Source organism: Phalacrocorax carbo, chromosome 6 (assembly GCF_963921805.1).
Source record: "Phalacrocorax carbo chromosome 6, bPhaCar2.1, whole genome shotgun sequence".
Taxonomy (NCBI): Eukaryota; Metazoa; Chordata; class Aves; order Suliformes; family Phalacrocoracidae; genus Phalacrocorax; species Phalacrocorax carbo.
In genome coordinates this window covers 40902911-40926377 of record NC_087518.1, presented here as the reverse complement: position 1 = coordinate 40926377, position 23467 = coordinate 40902911, and the positions used below count along the sequence as shown (strand labels likewise).

General features: G+C 41.5%; 1 long non-coding RNA gene across 1 annotated transcript; it reads right to left on the bottom strand.

Moving 5' to 3' along the window:
• Positions 1-17441: 17441 nt before the first annotated feature.
• LOC135314085 (uncharacterized) lies at positions 17442-23181 on the bottom strand. Its single transcript, XR_010373560.1, has 4 exons — positions 21988-23181; positions 20345-20552; positions 19443-19510; positions 17442-18389 (listed from the first exon to the last, which is right to left on the bottom strand). It is a non-coding gene; the product is annotated as an uncharacterized LOC135314085 (long non-coding RNA).
• Positions 23182-23467: the final 286 nt, after the last annotated feature.

Sequence of the window (23467 nt, the reverse complement as noted above, 5' to 3'; positions counted from 1 at the left end):
ATGACACTATTTACTTAGAGTGCCACCCAGCCTCCTAGATCTGAGATCCCATGCTGTTCTTCAGGCTTTACAGGTGCAACCCAAAGCTCCATCTCTGCCAGGAGTCATGGACTCCTCGCATAATTTCTTTGATGACAATATGGCAAGAAAGAAAGGAACACGAATTTAGCAAGGGAATTACCTAGCCACCCAGATTTTAATCTTAAAGCACACGACCACAAATAGCTGAGAACAGAAGACCTATACAGTACAGCCTCAAACGCCTGCTCCCAGCAACTCTGCACCTACTGGACTCCTCAGCAGCACCGGGTGGGTGTGGGTGGCAATGTCCAGTTTAGGTCCTTTGAAGCCACTGTCTCCACTCAGCTGTTCCTCTGTCCTGTGCTTTTTCACCAAGTCCTGCCTGTCTCAGTACAGAACGGGACAAGAAAAGCCATAATTCGTTGGGTGTGAACCAGCATTTGAAAAACGTTGAGAGAGCAGCCCCAGCTAACTCTCCTGATGGCTATTCTCTGATATGCTTTCAATCCGACAGCAAAGCCTTTCTCACATTAGGATGAAGCTTCAAGGCTTCCATTAAGTATGTGAGACAAAACCAAGCTGATAATTTGACAGAGAGCACATTTTAGCTTGTCAGACTGAAAGTGCAGACTTGTGATATCCTGAAGGAGGGGCCAATAACAGCGCATTAAAATAATTTATTAAAGACTGCTTAAACTAGATTTTAAAATTTTATTTATAGTCTTTACAGTTACCATGTGGTTAAAAGGCTCAAGCCCTCCAAAGCAAATCTGCGGAAAGCCTTTTATTTGAGTCTGCCAAACTGTCTGTTTCAACCATTAATCCAATCATCAGGAGGCAGCGTTTCTGCAGCGGGATATCTGAACAAGTCTAGGGCAGATTCATCATTAGTCTATCACTAAATTTCCAAGTTCTTCCATCCAAACTTCTTCCATAACATAATGATCATCTGGCAGTAAGTACAGCTCTACTTGAATCCTTCTATTTGACTAATGGAGTAATCGTACAGAGGCCCAAAAGCCTTCTCTCACCAAAAACACTCCTAATGCCCCCACCCCCACATGACTACCTCCCACCTCTACAAAATTAATTTTTAAAAAGTTCAGAAGCCTAGTAACTCAGGTCACTCAGAAGGTTTCGGTGGCCTGGTCTAAATTTGTCCTATCAATTCAAATGGCATGCCTGATATTTTTGACAAGTGTAAGTTCGTGTGACCAGTGTGCAGTGGATCACACACCGTCAGCCAAAGCTGTGCTCAGCCTCAGTTGTGCTCAGTCTCTCACAGCTTCCCCATGGACCATTTTGCCACTTCTTGCCTCTTCTCCGTCCTCATGGAAATGCAAGCTCAGAGCTCTGCTCTTTTATTCTCTCTTAGGACTGTCTCTATGGCTGGGCCTTTCCTCAGCCACCATCCCACAGACTGCATCTCCCACCTCGCATCAAACTTCTGCAATGGCTTTTACCATGGTCACTCCACCTCTCATAGGGCTTTTTGCCTTTGCATCAAACCCTATCCAAAACTTGCCACTTCTGGAATCTGCTGTAATACCACGGCTTTCCTTTACAAAGACCATTGCAGTCTGGCATTTCTCTACCTACGTGTGTATGTTTTCATCCACTCCAGTGACAGACATCACTGATCCCAGCTCAAACATGGTGCAGTTGGCTTAAGGATCTCCAAGGAACTGTATAACCAAGTAGGCACCACGTGCAGAAGCAGTGACACATCAGAACGGCTTCAAGCTTACATCCATTCTCGGAGACTGCCTTTCCCCAGGTTTGTAACCTCCTCAAAAGCAAGCAAAGACAGTTGTATTACTAATAGATATGGATATTTATTACTAAAAGTGATGTCCAGTATGCTATCTCAGGACAGTAAGATTAGCAAAAGTAAATTCTTTCTACTAGCTGAATTGTACAATTTTTTATAGCAAAATCTTCATGGTTCAGTCGCTCCTATCAGCGTTCAGGATACAAAGAATAAATTCCAGAGGTTTTTTGACAGCCTCTTACCATTTCTCTGTTGAGCCTTTATATTCCCATTAATCCAATCCATTCTAAGTTTATTAGCAGACACAGCTAAATTTAAAGCAAAGCCATTTTTCATAGTCCCCATGAGAAGTGCACAATTGCACATGGGCCAAGCATTTGTAATGGTGGTACCTGCTTCAGAACTGTAACATGAAGCAACTCACTTTATTCAATTTTAGTAAAAGCTGATATCAGTTAATTAAGATGGCAGAGGCACGAGAGATTTAATCAAGTTCCAGTGGTAAGAGTCTTGTAACATCAGATGAAAAAGTTGAAAAATATGAACTAGCTTTATCATTTTATTCTTCTGTTGTGTTAAATAACGTGCAGTTTTGTAGGCTGGCTATATTGGTTATTGTAAAAAAGGTTCTGCAATTCTCAATGTTGCACTGTGTGTACATGCAAAATTATTAGTTAATGCAATTTGAAGACTTGGAAGTCTTGAGAAATTATAAATTTAAAGTTAAACTAAAGCAATACATGCACCCAGCTAGTGTCCTTTTGAGACATTCTCACAAAATACCACCTAAAACCAAACATAAAACATGCATTAGTTTTAAGGATCTCCTAGAAAGAGACATCTGTTTTGGAACAATCACAAAGGGCTATCGCCAAAAGTATCCCGTAATAGTTATGAGCTGTAATTTGACATTTTAGATACACATTCCTCTTGCCAAATAATATCATATTCTTGCTCTTGGCACAGAAAATAGGGAAGCATATATCCAAGATGAGTAATTTAGTACAATGTAATCAAGGCAAGCTGCCCCACAGACTAGAGACTGAATTAGAGTTCACAAGATAGGTTTTATTGTCCTCTTAAATAAAAGTGTGTGTATTACACAGGGAAAAAATTTTAGAAAGAAAAATTGTTTTCTTATTAATCTTATTTTCCATCTAAGCCCAAGCGCAGGCTTTTATTCCAAGAGCAGATGATTAGAGGTGGGTGGCTAAAGCACTTATTGCTGCGAGCTGTGTTCCTTGGAGGTTTCCATCCCTGTAGATACACATCCCAGTCAAGGAACCTTCTGCTCCTCAGCTGCCCCATTCACAACCCAGCATATTTATGTTAACTGTCACTGATTTCAAATTACATCACTATATTGTGCTGTAAATGGAGCTGGCCAAGCACAGACAGATCCCAAACCTGCGAGGTGATCCACAGCAGAAGAGGGCAGCTGGCAGTATTAGTTGCCCCAGTTGTCACAGATCAATCCACCTGTAACTAGGAGTTACAGTTCTATGTCCCAGGGCAGGCAAGTGCCTTGTAGCTGGAGCAATAAATTGCCATCTCCCTGTCATTGGCTATTCTAGCATCGTTTAAGTGAGCTAAATAACAAAAACATTTAACGTGGTCAGAGGTCTTTGTATTACTAAATCTTATATCCTCATTTTACTCAGAGTCTAAGGTAGTTAATGAAAGAGATGGCTAATTTAAGGGGGAAATAATCTGTTGTCTCTAATCTCAATGCAATGATTCACATTCATATACAGAAGTTTGGGTTATTAGTCAGCCCTCTGCCTTTCTGCTCCCAAATGCAAAGTTGGCAAAATGACTGCATCTCAGCTGCCCCAATTAACAGCTCTGTGTTTTTGTGCAAACCCACCCGTACCAGCTGTAAGGCAAGTTCATGTTACATTATGATAGAAAGATTAGCTAGAGCTTGTCTCTCAGCATTCTTTGAGTTGTCTAACTACAAAAAGGAATGACCCAGATATTTTTTAATATTGGCTTTTCTCACATTCTGTGTTTTTTTTTTTTTTTTAATTAGAATAATTTCCTTAGTTTGCTATCAGGCTTTTCTTTAAAGTAAAAGCAATTGGTATAAGCACGGATCATGAATGCTGACATGGATTTTATGTAAGTACTCGTTCAGTTTTCTGAGAACATATACCTTGTAGGGAGCAAACATATTTGTTAAACAGAGTATTATTTTTAAGAGGTCTTATGGTATATTAAAAATGTATCATTATAAGCAAAGGAAGCAGATTACTAATTAAATGATACATTTAATTATTTAAACGTAACGTGTACTATGATTAAGCTAATGTTTCCCAAATGCTATAATAATGCTCATGCAAATCACTGTAGTTATTCTACAATAGAATCACAGATATTTCATCTGGAAAATATTAATTTGCTTATCTTCATAGAATCACAGAATGTCCTGAGTTGGAAGGGACCCGCAAGGATCATCAAGTCCAACTCCTGTCCCTCGATAGGACAACCCCAAAATTCACATCATGCGCCTGAGGGCGTTATCCAAATGCTTCTTGAATATCATCAGGCTTGATGCTGTGACTGCCTCCCTGGGGCGCCTGTTCCAGAGCTCCACCACTCTCTGGGTGAGGAACCTTTTCCTAATATCCAACCTAAACCTCCCCTGGCACATCTTCCTGCCGTTCCCTCGGGTCCTGTCATTGGTGACCAGAGAGAAGAGGTCAGCGCCTGCCCCTCCTCCTCCCCTTGTGAGGAAGCTGCAGATCACAATGAGGTCTGCCCTCAGCCTCCTCTTCTCCAGGCTGAACAAACCAAGTGACTTCAGCTGCTCCTTGTACGGCTTCCCCTCTAAACCCTTCACCAACTTCGTGACCCTTGTCTGGGCACTCTCTAGTAGCTTTATAACCTTAATGCACTGTGATGCCCAAAACTGCACACAGCACTTGAGGTGAGGCCGCACCAGCGCAGAGCAGAGCGGGACAATCCCCTCCCTCGTCTGGCTGCAATGCAGGGCTTGATGCACCCCAGGGCACAGCTGGCCCTCTTGGCTGCCAGGGCACACTGACGGCTCATGTTCAACTTGCCATCAACCAGAACCTCCAGGTCCCTCTCTGTGGAGCTGCTCTTCAGCCTCTCATTCTGTATGTATGTCTAGGGTTGCCGTGCCCCAGGTGCAAAGTGTGGCACTTGCCCTTGTTAAACTTCATACAGTTGGTGATTGCCCAGCTCTCTGATTTGTCTAGATCTCTCTACCCTTGAGAATGTCAAGAACTCCTCCCAGTTTTCTGTCATCAGCAAACATAATTAGTATTCCTTCCAGTCCTGCATCCAGGTAATTTATGAAGACATTAAAGAGTACTGGCCATAAGATGGATCCCTGGGGAGCCCCGCTAGTGACTGGCCACCAGCCCGATGTAACCCCATTTACTATGACACTTTGAGCCCGACCCATCAGGCAATTGCTCACCCACCACATTACATGTTTAACCAGCTGTACGCTGGACATTTTGTCCAGGAGGGTACTGTGAGAGGCAGTATCGAAAGCTTTACTGAAATCCAAAAAGATCACATTGACTGGCTTTCCTTGGTCAACTAGGTGGGTGCCCTTGTCATAGAAAGAAATTAAGTTTATCCAGCAGGACTTTCCCCTCGTGAACTCGTGCTGGCTGGGACTAATGACTTTGTTGTTTTTCAGGTGTTTTTCAATAACTCCCAGAGTAATCTTCTCCATAATTTTGCCAGGCACAGAAGTGAGACTGACGGGCCTGTAGTTACTGTGGTCATCCCTGTTGCCCTTCTTGAAGATTGGGACAACATTTGCCAGCTTCCAGTCAACTGGGACCTCTCCAGATTCCCAAGAGCATTGAAAAATCATTAAGAGAGGTCTCACTACGTCATCAGCCAGCGTTTTGAGTACCCTCAGGTGCATCTCATCAGGCCCCATTGACTTATAGGAATCCAGCTGGAGCTGAAACTCCTGCACAAGTTCAGGGTTGATTGGGAGTTTATCATTCCCCACAGTTACTGTTCTCTAGCCCAGGGCTCTGGGGATCCTACAGCCCATCATCGGTGTTGAAGACTGAGGCAAAAAAAGCATTAAACATCTCTGCTTTGTGAATGTCCCCGTTTGTGAGGTGACCGTGCTCATCAAGTAACAGGCCAATGTTATTCCTGGCCTGCCTTTTGCCATTAACATTTTAAAAAGCCATTTTTGGCTTCAATTCTAATTGAGATCGTGCACTGCTGTCACTGCAAAATCTTATCCAAGTGTATTCACCAGTTCAAGCAATGGAAAACAATGAGATGAAAGGGTGCTTAACTTCAGTACTACTCATGACATAAGAGTATGCATGAATTTCTTGAGAGGACACTACTCTCACAACAAACAAAAACGATGCCCATCTCATATCAAGGACTGATGACAGGAATGGAAAAACAGGGAGAAAGATGTAAGAACATATACTTCTGCTTACAAAAAAAAAAAAAAGAAAAGGTAGTATATTTTCAGGACATCTGATTCTGTAACAGTAATAAACCCTGTCTAGAAGAATAATGCAAACCATGTAGAATGTGTCACAGTAAGCCACGTTTCCTCTTAAGGCAAAACAGAAACCTGAAATCATTGTCCTGGAATGCACTGAAACCTCCTAGCACGAGTTCCTGAAATATTCATGAACATTAAGAAAATAGCAAACTTTTTGGAGACTGTGCTATTTAGATGTAACTTGCTATGTACATGCCATCCTCTAAGGTCTAAAAATATAAAATGAAGGCTTTTTGCAGAAAGTAAGAGAAGTAAAGGGGACTCAGGAATTTATCTCCTGGCTGCCACACACCACACAATGTTGATTAATTCAGCTCCTCAATTAATCATCCTAACTGGGAAAATTCTTATGTGACAGGGTGTTTGCTAGCGTAGATCAGTGAGCGGTTCCGAATTTTAACATGAGAAGATATACTAAGTGTGTAAATTATTAATGAATAGTAGAGGAAACACTGAACTCTAATATACCAGCTGAATTTAGATTTAACATTAACTCTCCAATCCTCTTCATTTTTTGTCACTTTTGGAAAGTTTAGAGACAGGCACCTTTTAAACCTCAAATTCTTATGTTAACCACTGCGAAAAAGGAGGAAGGAGTCAAAAGGGAAGGAAGAAAGAAAAATAAGGAGATGTGAACTTCAATTGCATATGTGCAAACATGCAGCAGCGCAGCCATCTCTGTCACCACTTCCCGTCACTTCTCTGTCTGAGTTTGTTTCTCATATTATGGGGCTACGTGCCTCTGGTTAGGCAAGTCAGGAGCTCAACCAGTGTGAATTAGTCATGTTGAAGGAGGTTTAGGAGCATGGAAACAGCAACTTCACATTAAGTGCTTTAAATAAGTGCTGAAGAGACCGCTGTTGAAATGTTTATGTATTTTGCAAAGACATAAATATTTGGAGGAGAGCAAAAGACGCTGCTTGGCATAGATGGGCAAAAAGCATTTTACCTGATTACTTGGTCCCAGACTCAGACATTTCTGCTGGCGGCGGCAGCAGCAGCTCAGGCAGCCTCTCCTCTCCCCAGCCCTGGGAATATGAATTAGCCCTGCTTCATGCTGGTAAAGCTATGCTGTATAGTGAAACCAAGCTAAAAGGCATGCCGCAGAGAAAGACAGACAGAAAAAGAGGTGGAGAGGAAATTGTTTCCAGGTGTAGCCTTAGAGTCTCTCACATTCAAAGGCTGGGCTGCTTAAAGAGTAACTCACGTGGGTGCTTTGTCCTGCCTCCCCACAGCACGGCACAGACTGAGGAACTAACCTGGCTGGGAGACAATTTTTTGGTTTTTGTTTTTGGTTTTTTTTTTTTTTTTTTTTTTTGGAATGGAGATGTAGATTTTAATTTTTCCAACTGGATTGACTTCCCATCTGGTTCATCAAGAGGCTGTGCAAATTCTTGTACAAGTGCTTTTGCGGGGTGAACTGGATGAGGAATTAATCCATGTTAAAAATAAACAGGGTGGTGGTGGGTGTTAGTTATTTTAGTGCTTCTGACCTAATTCACAGCACAGCTACACAAGCAGTTTTACCAATATCACATTATGCCACAAGAAAAAGCAGGAGAGCTGCATAATCAATCACTGCTAGCAAAGGCAGTGGCCCTCAATACAGCCACCCTGCGATGCAGCTGAGCGCAATGGCAGCAGAGCCAGGCTTACGTGGCAGCTCAGCCAAACTGTCCCACCCTTCAGAGCCTGGGTCTCTCTTGTCCTGCTCGCTTTGTGTAGCTGATCTCGTAAGTGGAGCAATACTGTGATGTCCTCTGGTTCTGCTTCCTAAAAGATGTCTATTGACTCTGGCACTTACCTATCCTAAAGCCCTGGACCCCTCTGTGGGGATTATCCTGCCTCCAGGGTCACTCTCCTGCCTGCTGCTGCTGGGAGGGTGAAATGACAGTTTGCCAGATTGCTCCAGACAGAAGAATTCCAGTTGCCCCCTGCCAGAGCTAGTGTTGAGGACTTTTACAACCCAGATACCTCCTCACCGGCTGCTGCAGACAGTGTGATTGATGGAATCAGCTTTTTGTGGAGTTGGAGATAACCCAGCTGATGCTTAGGTGCATCTAGGTTTGCAAGCCCTTTTTATCCCTGGTCCTCTTATCCCAGGTCCTTAATATGATAGAGGACGGCATCAGCCCTGTGGTCAGGGATGGCCCTCACCTGCTGGTTTGGGCCAGCCTAAAACACCACCTAGACACCAGGTGGCAGCATCAGATCCAGATACAAACTTCACAGTTGAGTTCAAAAAGAGATTTGTGTCTGGAGGACCAGTTTGTTGATTTACAATAACCCCCCCACATACGGTGGAACATGTACGCAGGCAAAGCTTTCCTTCTGTTTCTAATCTGCTAATTTATAGTTGCATAAATGCAAGTCTTCTTGGAATGAAAATATCAAGGCTGAGTTAGCATTAATTTCCTTTCAGTGAGCACATGACACTGCTATGCCATCTAAGAACATGGAGGACTTTTTTGTTCTCCATTGAGTTGAGTGGCTCCGATTCTTCTGTATGCACTTGAAGATAAAAGTAGAAACTTTGCAAAACGACTGGGGCATGAGCTGTTCTGAGCTAGCAGGAAGCAAATGCCATGTATGTTTACCATGGCATGACTATTTGTAGCAACATTCTCTCACAGATATTGATCACAAGTCTAATGCTGTGAATAACATTCTGATCTGGAGGCCTGTCTGTAACTGCTATTTTTATAGGTTTAGCTACTTATTAGCTACTTATTTTGGATTTAGTTACTTAAAAAATTAGCAGCCAAGCTTCCTCAACTGTGCTTAATAGAATTATTTTAATGTATATATATGTAATGTTGAGTTACATCCTTGTATTGTTTCTGAGAGCTTGTAACTGCCTAATAGTGTTAGGATGATTAGAATCACCCATGTATCTGCCATGAGGACTGCTGCTTATGCAGCAGGGAGCAAGAATTGCTCATGCAACAGGACTCCTTCTGATAGAAAGCCAGAGAAGTCACAGAAATAAATATTCCTTCTTGTGCAATGATGTTTCTAATGAATTTTGCATTTCTGTCTGGGTATATTCACTACTGGGATGCTGTATGGTTCAGCATAGTGTCTGTTATAGTTAGTTCATTAGATCTTCTCAAATAAAACTTAGCACTAGTCTTTAACCCAAACCTCTCATTGTATACCATCTTTGATGTGTGCAAAAGAAATAGGAATAAGGGAAATTTATTTCTTTACACACATTTTTAATGTTTATGACCATTTAGTGACTGAAGGCTTCATCTTCTGAGACTGTTATCAATACCCATCTCAGTTAACAGGAAGAAGGAAGGTGAATTTTTGACAGTGGACATTCATCATCTTTAAAACAGAACTGTCATTAAGACAGACCCCTGCCAAAATGTCTGACATTTAATGTACTTAAGATACATTATTCATGAAACTTTCACAGGGAAATAGATATAATAAGCTAAAAGAGATCTGTTAGACAGACAAGGAGAAATAAGAACTCTAGCGTCCCATTTGCACTGTCAGTTCAGTTTCTGTGGTTGTTTTTAGCTTGCTGGTCCCCTCATCCTGCACCAGCGTCCGAGTCTGAAAGCCTGTTCACTTTTTCCTAACCTGTTGACTGTTCAAATTTGGAACGTGGTGGGAGGTTCAGGGGGAAGTTACAGGAGATGGAGCGAGCTGATCTGATAGCTTTCTGATCCTTAAAGGGGGAGGAACCATTACTCCTCCTCACAGCCATGCACTCCTGAAGCTGATCACGTGCTGGCTCTGATGCTTGTTGGGCCCCTCCAACTGCTAACCAAGCAGAAAGCACACTTTTTATCTTGCAAAACTAATAGTTTCTTGCCAGACAGGGAGTTAAAACAGCTCACCAAAGGGTCTAATGAGTGCCATACTTTGAATAATGAGTGCAGGCGGAACCATAAGGCTTGGACTAAAGGAAAAGTAGAAAAAAGAGGGAATACAACCCCCTCCTTTTCAATTGCTCATCAAATTGCACACAAAGTCTTCGTATGCTTGTGATCCGTTAGAAGAAAAATCTATGAAAATTAACAACAAACAGTCCACAGTCCAACTAGCACAACTTCTGCCAGCTAGGACTAGTCAGCGCCGCAAAGAGCTTAAAGTGCTTTCAACCAAAACATTTTACAAACAGGGGTTGAAATCTTGATTTTGGTGCCTGGTGAGACAAATGCAGGCACAGCTCTAAGATGGAAACATGGTGTAAGCAGTCCTGACAAGGTTGTGAGGAATCAGAACCACTCCCGCCTCAGAACAGATTTTTCAAAGTCTAAACTCCAGATTTTCAGCCGCTCTATTCTTGTGCTTTGGCAAAGAACAGGGACTGTGACTTTAAAGAAGCTTTACGATTCCTATACGCTGTGCTGTACAAGGTTCTGAGGTTGCTGTAATTACACTGGAGCCCCAACCACAGAATACTGCCGGGCTTTCCAGATACCTCTGCTCCTGTTGTCTTGTACACCCCACGAATGAGCACAGGACTGGTACAAATCCCTTACATGAGTTCTATTTGACTGAGAAAGCTTCTGGTACAATTGGTATTCTCAAGTGGTGGTTCCCACCCAATTCAAAAGGACCCATATAAACCCAGATGGTTTTGATTACAGGATGCCTTGTTTGTGCCAGAGGTCTGAAACCTCCATCCACCCCTGCCGTTAGGATTTGGTGCTGAGAAGAAGGGCAGGTCCCTGAGCACACCCACGGCGGGCAGCCATGGGGATTGGTACTGGGTGGGAGATCAATGCAGCCTCAGGCATCAAACAATGCTAAACAGTGAAAATGCTCTCAGCAGAAAGAGCTTTTAGAAGAAACTGAGGAGAACGAAAAAGCACAATAAGCCTTTTCTCTGCTGCTTCATGGCTGCCCACCAGTTTAACAACGTAGGGATCTCTGACTATACCTAATAAACCCCCAAAGCAGCTCCCGTAACTCGTCTCAAGGGTTGCAGAGGGGTGATCTGACAACTTCTGATTGCAGACTGAATGATCAGCCACGCCAATCTGCCCTGCATTTTTTTCCACCATTTCTTATCAAAATACTGACCTGATACAGGGGAGATCTTACAAAACGTAATAAAGTCTGCTGCTGCCAAGGAATGATTGCTGCTAGCGTTTATTTTTCCACAATTATACTCAGGGCTGTTGAGGGCTCAGTTGTCCTTTCGAGACAGACCAGATCAAGGAGTGGTGCATATAGTACATCATCCCAGGATAAATCCGGGGAGGCTCTATGACTCAGAAATGAGTCACTGCTCCTCCTCTGTTTCTTCCAGACTCTTGGGGGCGTACTAATTTATTGTCCGTCTGTATCTGCAGTAAATTATTACCCCCAGCTCAGCTATCCTGCGCAGAAGGAGTTCAGACACGTCCTGCTCGTTCCTCGCCTCTCAGGAGGCGTAAACAGGTGAGCAGATGCACTGTACGACTGCACACTGAGACCCTGGGGCTTGGTAACCCATGCAGAGATCTAAGAGGAAAGCAGAAAAATGGGGGAGTTATTTTTTTCTTCCTTGAATGACACACTGTCCAGGTTAATTATCTGGAACAAGACTGTTCCTACCAAACCCCCAAAATCCCAATTACTAAACTAAGATTGACCTTTCAGAGAGTTATTTCTAAGAACTTGGATAAAATAAGATAGTATGACTCAAACAACAGGAGGAAAGTGTCTGCATCACAGTTAAGCCACACAAATTGCTTTCACTGTCACAATCAAGTATTCTAAAAAAAAAAAACAAACAAGAATGATTAATCTTTTTTTCTCTTTAGCAAGACAGATTGAAGTATCCCAGTGGAGCTAGATGGAAGTGTTTAAACAATGCCTACTTCGTCTCCAGCATGTCTTTACTAGTGGGAATACAAGCTTTAGGTTGGAAAGGAAAACAATAACTAAAATAACAGATTTTCACATATACATGTACAAGATAAATATATCCAGAGAACCACAGAAAAACATGAAAAGGTACTGAATAGCAAATAGGCCAGTTCAGCTCTTCACATCTGAAGTTCAGGAGGCCAAGCACACTGAGAATACAGTAGAAATGCATAGAAATATGGTTTTCCCAGTGGCAATGCTGATTTAAGAATTTCTTCCTCCATGTCATTCATCTTCAGCCCCACGCTCATTTTTCCACCTCCCTCCCCCTGGGTTGTGTTTTATGAATCAGTTTTTAATAGCAACACTGTCTTAAGGTACAACCCCTTTACCATCTCTAAGTGCTCCTCCCCAGCCTCATGCCACCCTGGCACAACTGTTTGCACGGCCAAGTGGTAAATGCTCTATTTTGCAAAGGCAGGGGCTGAAGGGGACCTGAAATGGCCTTTCAAATCAAAGAAAGAAAGAAAAAATAGTTGCAGAATGGCATATAGCAATGAAAGAGAATTACAAATTTTGGAATTATCTATGTTAAAATGTAAAAAAATCCCCAAATCCCAAATTTCTAAATAAACACTTTGAACATGAGTGTACTACTACTTAAAATCATACATACTCACAAATTTAATTAATAATACTATAAATTGTATTTTTAAAAATTGATTCTCACCTTCATAAAAGACTTCCTATTAGTTTTCTCCATGTTTCTGTTTAGTCTTGGCACAGGATGGCCTGTGCTTAAACTGTCTTAAAAGCAATGGTTTCCAATTTTTTCCCTTTCCTTAACGTTTTTCACAGACCATCATTATTCTATAGAAAATGATTCTGCTGGCCAGCTGCAGGCTGCTGACTGTGATGTGGCAGATCGCTGGCAGCCAGCACAGCAGGGGATTACTGGGGATCACTGTCTTCATGGAAGGAAACCTGGAGGGACACGTTTCCAATAATACTGCAGACCTAATGAGTACCCGATTTTATGGTAAGACCTAGCAGTGAGGCTGCTGGGCCACTGCTTCGTGCTTTGCTGCTCTAACATTCATTTATCACAGTATTTCTGATACTTGTTTACTGTTTGCAATGCAGCGGAGCACTCTTTGGATAAATATACTACAATAAAGAACACAGGCTCCCAGCCAGTGACTCCTGTGTATGATCACAGCACAGCTACGTAATGGTGAGACACATGGACAACACTGTGGGGGCTGGAGAACAGAAAATGATTAAAACATATAGTGGGATTCTGTGAAGAAAAAAAAAGGAAAAATTCAGCTCTATCAGTGGGTATTTTACCACTGTGGAGAACCACAACTATAAGTCATAACCGAACAATGACATCCTAGAGAAAACAGAATTCCCCATAAAAAGCTCCTAAAGAATAGCTTCCCTGTTACATCACAGAAACCTTGGTTAGGAAATTTAAGATCAGAAAGAGAACAACTCTGAAGTGGCAAGAAGATGGGCTGTCAATAACTTCTCCCATCCCCGGTTTCTGTGACGCTGTGGCCTTACATTCAAAAATATCTCCATTCTAATTTTGTCTTAGAGAATTTGGCAACTCCTAAAAACAGATCGAAAGCTGAAAGAGCAAGGTGTACTTGAATTTGGATTCCTCCTGTGTCTAACCTGGCAGAGGGAAGAGGCGCCAGAGCTACCAGCTGAGGCCAGTCCATCCCCTGGAATGCAGCCGCCAGAGCCAGGCTGATGGATGCTGACAGCGCTGCTTTCATCTGGCAGTGTCCCCGCCACCAGCCGTGCTGGGGAAAGAAAGAGCGTGCAGGAATTCACAGCATTCCCCCTCTGATTAATCCCTGGCTGTCCCGCTGTGCCTTAATGAATTGGGCTAGGGATTCGTAGCTCTGCTGGGGGAGATTTACTGATTTCTTTGAGCCCCCTGGGGGGAAGTGATATAGAGAGCAAATAACCGGTGGGCAGTGCTGAAGTGATGTAATGGGCCAGGGCATGAAAGCCCCTCGCCTCTGCTCTACCCATGTTTACTGGTCTTTTCTCTGTATGCGACAGAGAGTGCCTGCAGAGGAAAACTTCACGCTGCTGCCACATACTGTAGCTTTACAGGCTATCAAGCACACCCCAACTTCCCTAGCTTAGTTCTATGCAGATTAGCCAAGAAAAGGCATAAATAATGCTTAAGCCAAGGTCTTGGGAGCACAAAGACAGCTTGGTTGCAACCCGACAGGTGATCTGAAGATGAAGATAGGTGGACTGTGGCCAGTCCAGCCGTAGCCTTCAGCAGCCACCCCAAACCCTCCACCCTGGCTTCCTCCTCCTTTCCAAGCTGGACAACCATTAAATATCAAATTAAAGTGTCATTTAAAAAATGAGACCTACCATAGGTGGAATGGTGGAAAGGCTTTGGAAGTGTTACACTTCAGAAACTAACCCGAGAGTAACTTAGAAGAGAGACTAAGGGATCCAACTGATTCAGCAGGTACCTAGGGGCTATGTGAAAAAGTGCCTTTGAATTCTAACTATAATTATAGAGGCCTTGCTATAAAATAACATCTCTGTACCATCCTGATGCTTGAAAAAATTGTAAGGTCTCAGATGCTCGTAATTAAGATTAAAAGAGTTTGTAAGTAGGTGCAAAGCTTCACATCCCTGTCTCTGTTTCCCCAAGTAAGTTTCTCTAACAGAGAAACACATTCTCTTGCAGTGCAACCTTGAGCCAGCTCCAGTTTCTATTTCCAAGCTCCAGAGGAAGGAAATGTGACAGATGATCTATTTTTCCCACCTGTGTGATTCACACATAGCTCATAATCTCTGTCATTTAGAAATCAGCAAATACTGCAAGATTTTGTGAAACTTTTTAACTTCAGTTTTGTTATTCTTTTGTGCATGTTTTGAAATCTAGTATGATAACTCTGAGAATATTTAGATATTGCCTTTTTATATATAAATGTAATAAACAACTAATAAATAATCACAAAGAAAACAGAAGCTAGCATCTGGATTATTTCATCAATTATAAATACGAAAAACACCATTCTGAATATTGCACTGAAAAAATTCACAGCAGATATGATCGTGTTGTAGCAAGGAAAGAAATGAAAATATATCACTTCAAATACTGTTATAATTTAAATCTATGTAGAGACAAAGCAGACTCCTTGAGTAAGCCCTGTGGATTAATTAATCAGCCTAGCCAACAGCCTGCACTTTTGCCTTAGTCTTTTCTGTGAAGGGGTGGAGGGTGAAACTGTAATTCTGCACAGCTGTAACTAGCCCTATTCTGTGTGAGCCACCTGTTCTGCAGCGCAGCCAGTCACAGGCTCCCATTTTCTTTTTTTTAATATATTGGTATTATTTTAGATTCAGATTACATTAATCTTTCCCACTAATTTTGTACCTTTACAAACACTGCCTCTGAGTTCTGAAGGATCAGAATGCTGCTGCAGTTCTGGTATAAAAATTCCTGATGCGATAGCCACTCCTGCAGTAGATAATTATTACTCTGGCATTAATGAAGCTGTTATATACATGGCTGTTGCTCTGCTGAGACCAGAAGATAATGGTGAGAGGCCTAAAAATGAAAAAGTTGCATTACATTTTCAAAGCTAAAAACATTACAACTGGAAATCTCTTTGAGGTTTTTATGGAAAAATTCACTCTGCTAACTGCATATCCTGGCCGTGGTTTCTTGGCTTTCTATAATATTCTCCCTATGAACATTTCAGAGTTCCCTTGTTACAGTGATTTCTGGGTCACCAGTGTGGACTGGATTTACTGGAGGGGCAAGGAAGTCTACACACTCAGTCCCCCAGCTCCATCTGCCACAGGAAGCGCTCAGTGCCACCTGCCAGCAGAAAACCTGTTGCTCCATCTCTTCTCTTCCACATCTTCCACATCCAGCCTTACTCATAGGCACTTCTCATCCCAGCATCAAAACCAGAGGAAACCAAGGCAACGTAACTAAGCGATGTGCTTACTGTCACAAAGCAGGGCCAGGTCTGGAATCAGTGAGTTTCCACTTCAAGTTTCAGAGCTCTTTCTCTGACAGCCCTGATTTTACAGTGTTGCTATAAATACTGGATTAAGGTATCTTACACGGACAAAATTTAAATTTCCTTCTATTTCTTTAGCACTGCTTATTCAGTTATCCAGAACAGCTTCTTAAAAGTACCAGGTTGCTTCCAATTTGAAAGCCTATGTTCCTTTTTTGCTTTTTTACTAACAATACCAGCTAAAAAGGCACCATTAGAATTGAGAACCCACTGTTAGGTGTTTTTTGTCACCTTAAATGATTAAATTGTGATCATGAAGGATGAACGCTGAAAAAAGGATCTTGTCAGACAAAATGGGCAAAATTTGAAGGCCTTTTTTATGCAACAGTGAGGCTGAGAGCTGCAAAGGAACCATAGGTGACCCTGTTCAAAAAGATTTTGAATCAAAAGATCTATCCAATGACTTAGAGGTTTCAAGAAGGCTTTATCCATTGCTGTGTTTTAATGGCTGTATTGAACAATCTCTGTGAATCTTACAGTCCTCACTTTCCAGCCCAGCTGAAGAGCTCCCCTGCAGTGTTGGCGCCTGTAGTTGTTGAATAAATGTTTCTCACACTACAGCTCAATTAAGTCAAGGATATGGGGGAGAAGATGATCCAAGTAATTCACTAGCCTGTATAGTAGAGGTAACCCACAGGAGGCTGGAGAATTTGTCAATCTTTTAAAAAGTACCTTAAGACTTTGCAGGGTGTTTTGACTCTGATTTTTCTTTTTCATTCTTTTTCTGGTGTGGCTAGTTGTTCACTGTGTTTCACAATCAATATCATGGAGCATACACATAATCTGTAGTGCACCAAAGTATGCTAAACATGTTACTGATAACTAAAATTCTAACAAAGCAGTGTACCATGATATGATATTGCAAAACATTCAAACCAAGTATAAAACACTTCCACTACGAAGATACAACAGAATTTGCTGCAATGGTATAAAATGATCTGCGATGACTATTAATTTTTTATCACGTTTCCATTTTAGTTGTAAATAGTCACATAGGTGGTTACCAGCAGGAGAAATGTAAGCTCTTTGATGTGTAAGTTCATTGCTTCTTAAAGGTTGTGGTTTTCTAGCCCTGATGCTTGCCATAGATTTAAATGCTAAAGTGACTTTTCAGAACACCACTTTTCATTGCTGTTGGTAAGCTGTTAGAATTGTTACTGCAAAATGTTAATTCACATGTTACCAATGACTGGATCTTTGACAAAACAAGTAGCAGCAAGAAGCAACCCCTGTGGTTTTTATTTTAATAGTAAGTAGAAGTCAAGTCAACATTTCATGCCAAGTGGATAAGAAAGCAGTAACTGGAGAAGGATTTTATGGTATCACTGGAATATCTTGTCTGGCAATAGCTTATGTAATTTCCTATGTATTGCTGCTTAATAGTCAGTTCCTTGATGAAACTTTGCACCAAAACTCCAGGTAGAGATATTCTACAAGTTGTGGTAAATTTCATGGAGTTCAAAGCTCAGACACAAGTTTTTTGTCTTCAGAAAATGTCTTCCATGATTTCAAAACAAGCCAGCTTTTCCAGCTTTGCTGAGGAGCTAAATTTTAGCTTTTTGAGAGAGTGAACAGATTTACTTTTAAAGCTATGAAAAGAAACATTAACTTTTCCAGATTTTTGAGGATTACATTATGGCTTTTACAGCTAATGTCAGTGGTAGAGTGGGACTAAGCATTTGGGAACTGGGGGCTGGAAACCGTGAATTAGGTGCATGTATATGCATGCACATGCATGAAGGGAATGTACTAACCACACTTCCAAAATAGATTTTGAACAAAGACTTTTCAATACAAATAAAATAAACTCTAGGGGACTGGAGAACTCATTTCAGCGCATATGCATATATATACACACATATATATGTGTGTGTGCATGTTTTTTACCTCGGTTGCAACAGGGTGATTGAACATCTAATCCGTCTTCTGATTAGGCCTTTATAATGGTTAAATTCCCAACACTTTAAACAGGAATGAATAAACCCTTTACTTGCATACACACAAATGTTGTCATTGACCATTCTGCGTCTGTTCCTCTTCCATCACAGCTGATGGCTCCATCTGCTGAAGGATGGACCAGGCTGCCCTGGGGCTGCTGGCTAATGGGGTGATCCCAGCCCGAGCACCCCCAAGGAACGCGAGGCTCTTAAGCAGATTTAACCAACCTGCCAGGGTACTGAAAAAGTGCAAAAGACAGGACAGAAAACATTTTGAAGAGCTTTTCTTTGTGATTTTGGTACTAGGTCACTCCCTCCTTTCTATGTGGCATGCAAGTCACAGTAGACGGTATTTTTAGCCCGTTCTGTTTTACATGGGTGCAAAAATTGGTGACAGAAACTGCCAACATGCTCCACTAATAACTATGATGCTGTTTCACTGGCATAAATGTCTTTTTACATTAATGCAGACCATCTACTTCAGGGGCTTTTAATGATGCAACTACACTGACATTTAAAGCAATGGAAACTGCTCTGATATGACCTCAGATTAGTGGATCAAATTCTGAAGGGATACATAAAAAGAAGTGGGGTACATTAAAAGCTGACAAGTTGTTAAGAGTCTAACAAGAGCCAACATATGCATCAACAAGGTGTGGATATGCAGATTTGGAACTACACATTTAGACTCAATTCTTCTTTCAAGTAACATTTTCCTGGCAACAGAAAACAAATACGTCACATCTGCCACAAATGTGCTGTATGTAACAGCAGTTCCTACAGCATCAATATTATATTTACTTAGTGATTCATCCCCTTCCTCTGCATGTTTATCTAACTACCCTAACCACATCCAGTTACCAATTACTAACTAGAAATGGCCTTACAAAACCATGTTCAAGGAACTCTAAACAGTCAAACACAGACTGAGGCTTTGGTGTCACCACTCATCGCCAAACATCTGCACAGGAGAATAAATCAATCAGCACTTTCCTAGAATAAAATACCAGCAAGCAACCTAACTATTTGCAATTGAATCTCCATGTCCTCTAACCAATAAAAAGCTTTCAGATTACTTCAAAAGACTCTCAGTTAGGCCTTTAGAAGAGAGGAAGCAACAGATCTTTGTAGAGTTGTTGCATATTGAAACTGTAAAATGGTTTTTCAGAAGCCATTCCGTGATTTCAGATAACAGTACGAGTAAAAGCAACAAGTGATTTGCCAGCTCTGCCACTTCAACCCACAAAAGTAAAATTTATTCTTCTTCGCATTTGGGTATCATCACCAGTTACCTGGATTCTCAGAATCGAATTCTGTTCTCTTCAGCTTGTGTCAGTGCAGTTCAGGACAGGCATGGGTCCTGCAGTGGGGAATTATACACACTATTAGATAATGCCTTAACTAGAATATAATTCTGCTCCTTTAGTTCTGTGCATTTTACAGGAATAAGACAAATCAGAAACTCACATTTTTCAGTAATGTAAAAGCATACACTCTCCTCGTCTTCTCCAAATGAGCTGCTTCCAGCTCATATAACAATAACAATAATAATAACTGTAATTATTATGTAATTTTTCATGGTTTTGTAAGCTCCTTGTGGCAAGAGACAAATGCCAAATCCAAATGCCATGGACTGGACTGTCACTCTCATATCTCTCCCTCATCCCCTTTAATCACTCCCAGGAGTTTGGTCTCCCAACATTTTTAGAAGAGGGGTAGAGTCTGAGGCAGAAGAGCTTCCATGTATGAATGGAGTTGCACAGGACTTTACTCTTAGAAATTTCGTCTTTAAAGTGTTCCCAGCACACAAGTAGGCCTACATATTAGTCTTTTTGCTTGAAAGATAAATTATGAAGTCCTAAAAACTCTCAGCTGCTGAAATTCAGAGCCCAAACCACATATCTTCCTCCTTCAGTCTCTCACTTTTCCACAGGACCTTCCACCAAGAGCAGATGACATCTCTCTGGATGAGAAACAGAGATGTGGCTACCTTCAAAAGCTGTTTTCAACTCCAGAAAAATATCTCAATGCTACCTCTGCAGTCAGTGGAGAAACGGGCACTTCCATATTCCTGCCACTGGCTACCTGCCTTTCTACTCCCCTCTCTCCTGTGACTACAGAGAAGGTTAGTCCTACTGGGCTGTGGGAGCACCCCAGGAGTTAATCCTTGGAAGCACTTGGACCCTCTGCTTACCCATCACTCCTTTCTGTACAGCTGTGGTGGCCGGTACCTGACAGCACTTGAGCTAATGCATCTGTCCTCAAAAAAGCAGCAGTGAAGTGACAGGAGTAGTCAAGTGGTCCTGGACTGCAAAGTAGATTCCCCCTCTCACAGCGTCGATATGCTTTGGCCGTTTGTTTTCACGTGCTTTTCCTGGGGACTGATGGAGATGCTGGGAAAGCTAGAGTTAAAAAATACAGTGATCCTGTGTTTAATTATGTGACAAATAAATTTGGATAAGGGTTTGATCCTAATACATACTTTTTGTGGGTGTTGTAATACAGCTACTGTCTCATATAGCTGTAATGAACTAATGTGAAGAAAAATTCCATGACTCAACTGACCATCCTCAGCTTTTCATGCAGTTTGTGAAGGCATACCTGGCTCTTCACCTCTCTCTCTATGTGGGGATTCTTAAAACCTCAAATAATCCAAAATAAGAAGCTAAATAGTATGGGAGCAGCCCTTCATCTGATATACCTTCAGTGGAACTTACACATACTTAGGTAACTGAGGATCTGGCTCCCAACTTCTCCTGCATTTAGCCTCACATCTTCAGACTAGCTCATTTAACTCCTTATGTTCTCTTGTATCTCCCAGCAACTAAAATAAGCTTCTTAACATTTCATATCAACTCCAGATACTACGCTCCGCATACCTGCCAAGGTTCAGCTGTTCCTTTTGTATAGATACAAATGCATCAAGTGGGCAAAGAAAATTACTTTTTTTGTCAAATCGGTTTTGAATCAATTTAATGTATTTTAGAATGATGTAAGCCCTGAAAAATGCTGTGGGACTGTCTGAGCCTGTTAGCACTTTTAAATAAACAAACAAAACCTGCTTTAATTTAGACAAATTTCCAGGCCACAATTGTCAGAACACCACTAAAAGCTCTCGGGTATTAAAAAACAAAATCTAAATAAGAAACAGAAGCTACATAGGGAGGAGGGCTCTGTGGGAACCTTCCTGCCTTTGGTCTGACAATCCAAAAAGTGTGTTCTGGTTTCCCCCAGCATCCGGTGCACTCCAGCAAGTTTCTAAATAAAGTTGAGTAAAAACTTCACTCAAAGCTTTAGTGTTCCTTAAATGGCATGTCTCATCTTGGCTGGCAGAGCTGCAGCTCATGTTAAAGTAAGCAACCACATTAACATTTTTCCTAAATGCTACTCTATATACTCTAAATGCTCAGCTCAAAAGTCGCTAAAATAAGCACTTAAAATAACAACTTCAAACACTTGCACAAGGCTGCATCCATTCAGAAGAGCTATTTTTTTCTTACCTCACTCGATTTCCCTTCAGTGTTCATTAAACAAAGGATGCTCCATGCCATGACAAGAGAGAAAGGCTAGATTTCAGCTTGAGGACTAACATAAGTCAATTAGAATCTATTGGCTCCTAATTACAGGATTTGTTATTTATCCCAGGCTGCCCACCAGTACAAAAAAAAGGGGACTGATGCCTTCTCTCTGTGATAAACATTCACTTAGATACATGTGGAGGCTGAAATGCAATGAAGATTAAATGTTTCTTTTCCCTTTACTCTGAGCAAGCAGTATTCAGCTTTCATGAGAATGTTTAATCCCCTTTTAAGCCTAAGTAAAAGCAATGCGTATTACCTATAACACATTCCTTCTGTGAACACGGATTCTATCTACTGGCAATCCTGTAAAATAATATAAGCCAATACATTAACTGCAAAAGGTATTTTAAAAAAACCTGTAAATTAAGACCACATAAGAGGAAATTGCTATGCAACACTAGCATTTTAGAGATTATGTATTGTATGAAAGTCTAACACTTAATTATGGAAAATGAAATAAGAAGCATGAAAATTATAATTGAACAGTAGTCCCTCTGATACATTCACAGAATAGAGTACTAAAAAATCTTATGAATCCAGGGAAATGATATATGGGTCAACTTAAAAAAAAAACAGAAACAATGGGAAGCCCAAATTTCACTTTAAATACAAATTCAAGCATTTGTATCAGCAATTCCTTCTTCAGCAACCTGAGCACCCAGCATTTTCACTACCATCAACACCTCTTCAAAGGTCAGATCTCCCCAGATGTGTTCTCCTGCTTTACATGAATTTCTGTCACCACTCTTTCCTCCCCCATTATCACCTGCACCACAGAGAGCACAAAAATTCACACAAAATCCCACAGGAAATGCAAACGATCTATATAAAGCTGCAAAGTGTCGTCTGTCTCTCATCTTCAGCTCTTTACAAGTTTCTCAAACTGTTGGGAGAAGAGAGTTCTGGTTACACCATGAAAAGAGAAGGGAAGACGTGAACTGACATAATCAACCACCACCACCACAAATGCCCTAACCCAGCTTGAATGGTGTATCAGGCTGTTAACTTCACACACAGCCCATGCCAGGATCTTCTGCGTGGCTGCATCAATGCCTACAATACGTGTCCAGATCAGGGTTTTGGTTCAATAGTTTCATTATCAGTAACAAAGGCCCACCACTCACCTCATTCTGGCTGGTCCAGAGTTAATGAGCATTTTAGGAGACTGCAAATTACATCTGGGATCCTATTTTTTTAAAGGGACTCTACACACACACACACAACTTAGCATGACCCTCTTCTGTCCCTGGAGTGTCTGTATTGCCCTTGAGTTTGCCCTCAAAGAGCAGCCCTGCCCGCTAGTCCCTGGGCTTTCACTGGGTTCAGCACAGACCTTCAACTCCCTGCCACAGGGTTCGGGACAGCAGGTGAGACTCCGGAACATCGCAGGAGGTCTGCTGAAGCCACCCAGGGCATCGGCGCTACTTCCCACAGCTCCACCTGCCTTGAGTTTATTGATAAAAGGGAACACAGTATCAAAGACAGTCCTATCTGCTTTAAGTGTAAAAGTAAAAGATTATTTTAAATTAGTACAGTTCAGAGAATCTTAATTATTATTGTCAAGATTTTTTAGTAACAGGTACAATTTATTCACCTACAAATCCTTTCTGCTGTCTATGCCGGATACTTACATTCACCAACGTATTAGCCGTTGCTTAATTATTGCTACAAAGCCTTATTAATATGTATGGCTAAAGAGCTCCCTGGCAGGAATGCATTTTAATGAAGTCGCTGAA